We start from the raw sequence: 7,249 nt of genomic DNA, 5'->3' as shown, positions 1-7,249 counted from the left end.
TCAGGAGTTCAAGACCAGCCTGGCCAACATGGTGAAAACCCATCTCTGCTAAAAATACAAAAATTAGCCAGGCATGGTGGCCTGCACCTGTAATCCCAGCTACTCGGGACATTGAAGCAGGAGAATCGCTTGAACCCAGGAGACGGAGGTTGCAGTGAGCCGAGATTGTGCCATTGCACTCCAGCCTAGGTGACAGAGCCAGACTCCACCTAAAAAAAAAGAAAAAAAAGATGAATCTTTGAAATCAGTGTATTCTCTTGTGTATTAGTCTGTTTTCACACTGCCGTGAAGAAATACCTGAGACTGGGTAATCTATAAAGGAAAGAGGTTTAATTGATTTACAGTTCCACATGGCTGGGGGAGGCCTCAGGAAACTTGCAATCATGGCATAAGGTTAAGGAGAAGCAAAGACCTTCTTTACATGGCAGCAGGAGAGAGACGAGTGAGGAGCGAAGGGGAAAGAGCCCCTTATAAAACCATCAGATCTCGTGAGAACTCACTCACTGTCACAAGAATAGCATGGGGGAAACCACCCCCATGATCCAATCTCCTCCCACCAGGTCCCTCCCTAAACATGTGGGGATTATGGGGATTACAATTCAAGATGAGATCTGGGAGGGGACACAGCCAAACCATATCATCTTGTAATCTATTCCTTATTGAAAGTGAAAAATTTCATTGATTTTTTTGTGGGTTTGTATTTAGAATAAATATGATTATGTAACTCATTACATAGGATCATAGAGGTTCGGGGCCTAGAAGGGCCATAAGGTTATTGAATCCAACTCTTCTCCATCAATCTGAGAATCCCTGGGCACCCATTAACAGGCTGCCTAACTGGTGGAATTTTATGAAATTAGATCATGTTCTAGGCAGCATGCAGTGAAGAGTTTCTAGAAGGGAAACCTCTCCAGCCTGTCTATCTACAGATGGCCAGATGGAGCCTGCACATGTGGATCAGTGCTTTGTGGTCATATCTCAGGTCTCTGCTATTTCTGTCCCCAATCCGGGGCATAGACTGTCCATCACAGGGAAAGCCAGGAATGGTCAGTACTGAGGTGGAAGTTTTTCTGACACCATCTTTATCTAGATTCTGAAGTAAATACCAAATAACTACCAGAATGGCCTGACACTGTTTTCATCTGTATGTTGTTCCCTCTCTGATAGCATGGAGAGGCCTCAGGCCATTGCCAGAGCCCAGACTGCTTAGGTTACTTGGTCTCCAAAGAAGAAAGTGGGTGGAAATGGGCCATTTAGTATCAGGAATTTCTTGGTTTTCTCTTTTTAGTGGTGCACTTAACTTCTAATAGAGTCATTTAAAAAAAATAATGGCCACCTTTAGGTGTTCTAAGGCCCACCCTGCAGAGGCCACAGATAAGTATATTCACTTACCTGCGAATATACTAATGGATTCACAACAATCAATTTTAGAATATTTTAATCACCCCCCAAAGAACTCTGGTACCAATCAGCCATCACCCCTTAAGTTCCCTACCTGTCCAGCCCTAGGCAACCACTAAGTTACTTTCTCTCTCTACAGATTTGCCTGTTTTGGACATTTCATATACATGGGGTCAAACAATATGTGGTCTTTTGCAACTGGCATTTTTCACTTCCCATAATATTTTCAAGGTTCATATATGTTGTAGCCTTTTATTCTTTTTTATTACTGACTAATATTCCATTGTATAGATATGCCACATTTTATTTATTCATCAATTGATAGACATTTGTGTTGTTTCTACTTAACAGCTATCAGGAATAATGCTGCTATGAATATCTGCATTCAAGTTTATATGTACACACATGCTTTCATTTCTCTTAGATGTATATCTAGGAGTGAAATTTCTGGGTAACATGGTAATTCTATGTTTAATCATATGAGGAACTGACAGATTGTTTTCCAAAGTGGCTACACCATTTTACATTCACACCAGCAATATATGAAGGTTCCAATCTCTCCACATCCTTGTCAACACTTGTTATTATCTGTTTTTGTTTTTATTATACCCATCCTAGTGGATGTGAAGTGGTATCTCATTGTGGCTTTTATTGCATTTCTATGATGGCTATTGATGTTGAGCATCTTTTTGTGTTCTTACTGGCAATTTGTATATCTCTTTTGGAGAAATGTCTACTCAAATTCTTTGGATTTTGAATTTTTAAATTGGAGTGCTTGGACTTTTTATTATTAAGTTGTAAGAGTTGTTTTTGCCTTCTGGATTCAGGTTTCTTATCCGACATAGCATTTGCAAATATTTTCTCTTATTCTGTGGGTTGTCTTTCTACTTTTCTTTAAAATGCAAAAGTTTTTAATTTGGATGAAGTTGAATTAATGTTTTTCCTTTGTTGCTTTTCCTTTTGGTGTCATATGTAAGAAACTATTGCCTAAAACATGGTCAAGGAATTTTACTCCTGTGTTTTCTTCTAAGAGGTTTATAGTTTTAGGTCTTATGTCTAAGGCTATGATCCCTTTTGAGTTAATTTTTCATGTATAAAGGAATCCTTTTGCCCCTTGCTGTTAGAAATTTTCAGGTTCTGTGAGCCTGTAAGTGGCCCTGAGTTACCTCTTCTGCCTCCTTGCTAATAGGGCGTGACCTGTTCCCAATGCGGGTGACATCAGCCCTATTGCTCAATGAGCAGAATCAGTCCTTATTAGGGACTGTTCCTCCCTGGGGCTTTTCAAAGAAGTGACCAGAGCTCCAGTCACTGAGAGGACAGGCCCCGAACCCTTGCCTTTTCAGAGAAAAAAATAGAGATATTCTTGGTCTCCGAAGCTGAAATCCCAAGCTTCTTTCAGAGTCTGTAATGTCCTGATAAGCTTTCTTCCCTTTTCATTCAGAAAGAAAGTATTCAGTGGCTAGAGACATAAGGCTTCCTCTGTATCCAAAACAGCTTAACATGTTTTATAAGGAAACATACAAAACTAGCAACAAATACAAGTTTAAAAAAGTGACATCAAGCACCTTGGAATGATTGCTTTTGGTGTGAATGAGAAGAATAAGAGTTGGGAGTGGGGATGCGGAGTAAGGATGGGGAACTAGAAACAAGCCAACAAAATGAGATAGCACCCTTCACAGACCAACAATTACAGTGTGCAGATGTTGAAGATGGTGAATACTTCATCTCTGCTCCTCAGTGGCAGCAGGAAATTGGCCTATCATTGTAAATATATATATTTGTAAACCCTAGTATTTCTCAAGCACCAAAAAATGGACCCATCATTGTGATAGTTAACTTTCATAAATTATCTCATTTTACATTCCAAAAAATCTGCAAAATAGATATTTTAACCAGCCATCTTACAAATGAGGGAGCCAGGGCTAATTTTTACATAACTAACCAAATTCTATTGTCTTCATTATATAAGTACAGGTACCTAGAAGGGGCAGTTATGAATATGTAAGATCAAATGATCAACATAAGATTGAGTCTCAGTGACTTTGGTGTAAGCACATGAGTTGCCCTCTATCTGGAGAAATAAGCTACTGTCTTATTAGCAAGATCTGCAGTCACACAACGCTTTATGATTTGTAAAGGGCTTTGGTTTCCGTTATTTCTTTTAATCCTGGTAGCTGTGAGTTTTACGTTACACATCACAGGTGAGGCACCTGAACCTCCCTGGGGTTAAAAGACTTTCCAGGATCACCTGGCATATAAATAGCTGAGCTAGAACTCAAACTCAGGTGTTGTGACTTTATATCCCATGCAGCTCATACTAAACTGTCCTGAATCTCAATGAGAGGATTAGGAAACCTGAGATTCTTTATGGCATTTGTTAGAGAAATAAGGCAGGAGGGGGTTCTGAGCCTCGATGGGCTCCCAGGGAGGAGAGGCAACACGAAAATATCACAGCGATTCACTGCCAGAGAAGGAGATGGGAATTAGAGGCATTTCCTAGGGGCTGCCTTTGATAGTATCCAGATTTCTGAAGAAATGCACTTAGGGAAAAGCGTAAACATGCGGAAATACCTGTGCTTGCTGCTGTTTGGATGTGTTCTTAATGTAAATGCTGTTTATTACAATTTTTCCCTTCTAAATGTCTTCGTGCATTTTCCCCAAGTAGGTAAACAAGAAGCTAGGCTCAGCCATCTCAGTTGTTTTTTAATACTTATCCTGCACATGTCCAAATTGTGGCTTTACATGGCTGATCCTACCAGATTAACAATCTGGAATGTGAGATCCTGCATCACACTCAGAAAATACCTCTGAAAATGAGTTGGTATGAAATGATGTGTCTGTCGCTCATTTGGACCAGGCCCTGGCACTGGAGTCCCTTGGGGAACACTGGCCAATGGCCTTCTCCACCACTGGCTGACCCCTGGGCAAAGCTGGAGGCCAGCTCAGTCATTTAATTTGAACAAATCCAATAGAAGATGGTAAATTGAGGCAATTAATTAAAATCATTCTGTTCCTCTTGACTCTTGCACCTTTTCAGCCTGGACAATTTAGTTGAAAGTGGTGATGGATGCCTGAATTATCCAGATAATTACTTCTTTCTCACTTCATTAATAACATCGCCGTGTCTCCTTGTGAGAAGTCAGATGAGCTATTTGCTCCCTTACGGGTCAGAGAAGTAAGAGCCTTCCTGAAAGGAGGGAGGTGGGGAGGTGGGAGAGTCAGGTGGCACAGGCAGCTTCTGAGCCTGCCTCACTGAGGACCGGCCCCATCCTCAGGGCAGGTCAGCTCTGGTCTTGAGCCTGATTCCCCTCCTGACAACGCTTCCTTCTCACCCCCATCTCTCACTCCCTTTCTCCTCTCTTTCTCTCCCCACAGCACTCTCTTTTCTCTCGCCCCACCACCAAATCTCAGCTGCAATCTCCACCCTCATTGGGAAGGTGGTCTGTCCTACTCTTCCTCCTCTTTCTCACCCTTGCCATCTGGTGTCCCAATACCTCTGAATTTGTTGGTTTTATGAGTTATTTTATGAACGGGGATGATGGCAGATGTGGAATTCACTACTTTGCTGCCTTAACAAAGTACCACAGACTGAGCGGCATAAACAATAGACATTGATTTCCTCACAGCTCCGGATTCTGGAAGTTCAAGATTAAGGTACTGGCAGAGTTGGTTTCTTTTTTTCCCCCTCGTTGCTGGATTCGGTTGTTTGTTGTTGTTGTTGTTGTTTTTGTTTTGTTTTGAGATGGTGTCTCACTCACCCAGGCTGGAGTGCAGTGGTGCAATCTCAGCTCACTGCAACCTTCGCCTCCCAGCTTCAAGCAATTCTCCTGCGTCAGCCTCCTGAGTAGCTGGGATTACAGGCAACCGCCATCACACCCAACTAATTTTTGTATTTTTAGTATAGATGGGGTTTCACCATGTTGGCCACGCTGGTCTCGAACTCCTCAGCTGAGGTGATCCACCCACCTCAGTCTCCCAAAGTGCTGGGATTACAGGCGTGAGCCACCATGCCTGGCCTGGATTCGGGTTTTTAATATTTAAGGTTTTTTGGTATACACATATTCATAAGTTAAACGGGACTATATTTTTTCTATCCTTTTAATTTTACTTTATCTATGTGTTTATAACTCTGATAAGCAGCTTATAGATAAATACTTTTTTTAAATTTGAAATTTTACTTTTTAAATTGACAGAATAATTATGCATATTCATGGGGTACATGTACATGGGATACATATAATGTAATCAGATTAGGGTAATTAGCATATTAATCATCTCAAACATTGATCATTTCTTTGTGTTGGGAACAGTCAATATTCTCCTTCTAGCTATTTGAAACTATGTAACGTATTATTGTTACCTGTAGTCATCCTAAGGTGCTATAGAACACTTGAACTAAAATCTATCCTGCTGTAATTTTGTATCCTTTAACAAATCTGTCCCTATCCTTCCCGCCCCCCATCATTCCCCGCCTCTAGTATCTTCTGTTCTACTTTTAACTTCTATGAGATTAGAGCTGGTTTCTTTTGAGGCCTCTCTCCTTAGCTTATAGATGGCCATCTTCTCCCTGCATCTATACGTGGTCTTCCCTCTGTGCATGTCTGTGTCCTAAGCTCTCCTTATAAGGACAACAGTCATATTAGATTAGGGCTCATCCTAACACCCTCCTCTAATCTCGTTACCTCTCTGAAGATCCTATCGGCAAATATAGTCACATTCTGAGGCATTTGGGGTTAGGGTTTCAACACATGCCTTACTTTGCTCGGGCTGCCTTAACAAAATAGCTTCAACAACAGAAATGTATTTTCTCACAGTTCTGAAGCCTAGAAGGCTGAGATCAGAAGGAGGGCTGTCTCCCTTGCTTTCAGACAGCTGCCTTTTCACTGCATCTTCACATGGAAGGAGGATGAGTGGGGAGAGAGCTCTCTGGCATCTTTTATAAGGGCATTAATTCAATCATGAGGGTCCTACCCTGATAACCTCACCTAAACCTAGTCACCTCCCACAGGCCCCATCTCTACATACCATCACACGGGGGATTAGGGCTTCGATATATGGATTTTGGGGGGCAGAACTGAGCCCCTAATAGCCTGAACGGGAACCGCAAACAAAAATAGGTCTACACTTCTGGTATTTCCTGAGAAAGGCTTTTAAAATCTTTGATAAGATTCTGTCAACTGACTAGCTGACCAGGCACAGTAGTCCTAATGGTCTTGAGAGTGCCTCGAATGTGGCCTGCCCAGTGTCTGAGTGCTTCCCGAGATGGGCTTTGGTCATGGTGTGTGCGGCAGTGGAGAAAGGTTGGAGGTTACCTCTAGGGCACAACACTGGCAGATTTGGTACTGTACTCTGGTGACCACACAACCATGAAATCCTGTGGCATTCATTCCAGGAGTAGGACAAATCCAGAAAACTACTGCCCTAGGACACTCATAAAGCCTTTCAGCAGCAGCAGAATAACCCAGGAAGAAGAACGATAAAGCTTGTTGACTTTTGTTCTTTGGAGGCTATCTTTCTCCTAGCAGAGTAAACGCATCTCTAGGGGATTAAAGGCAGGCTCCAGAGAGCTATCGACTCCCACGCACCTTCAAGCCAGCAATCCTTTTAGCTCAAGAGATAACACAGCAGCTAACCTTGGCCTTCTCAGGAAGGGCAGGTCAGGGCTTTGATGCTGTGAGTGATTTTGTTGGGAAACAAGAGATATAAGGGTGTCCCTTGCGAGAAAGAAACACACTATTAAAAAAAACTATAAATTAGAAAAAGATTTATTTACATGAGATATTAGGCTTCTTCAGGAAAGTACTGGAAGAAATATTTTTGGCTATTCATTTATGAGATTTTTAAAGTG

Source organism: Pan troglodytes, chromosome 12 (assembly GCF_028858775.2).
Source record: "Pan troglodytes isolate AG18354 chromosome 12, NHGRI_mPanTro3-v2.0_pri, whole genome shotgun sequence".
Taxonomy (NCBI): domain Eukaryota; kingdom Metazoa; phylum Chordata; class Mammalia; order Primates; family Hominidae; genus Pan; species Pan troglodytes.
The sequence above is the reverse complement of the archived record's forward strand: the minus strand, read 5'-3'. Positions refer to the sequence as shown.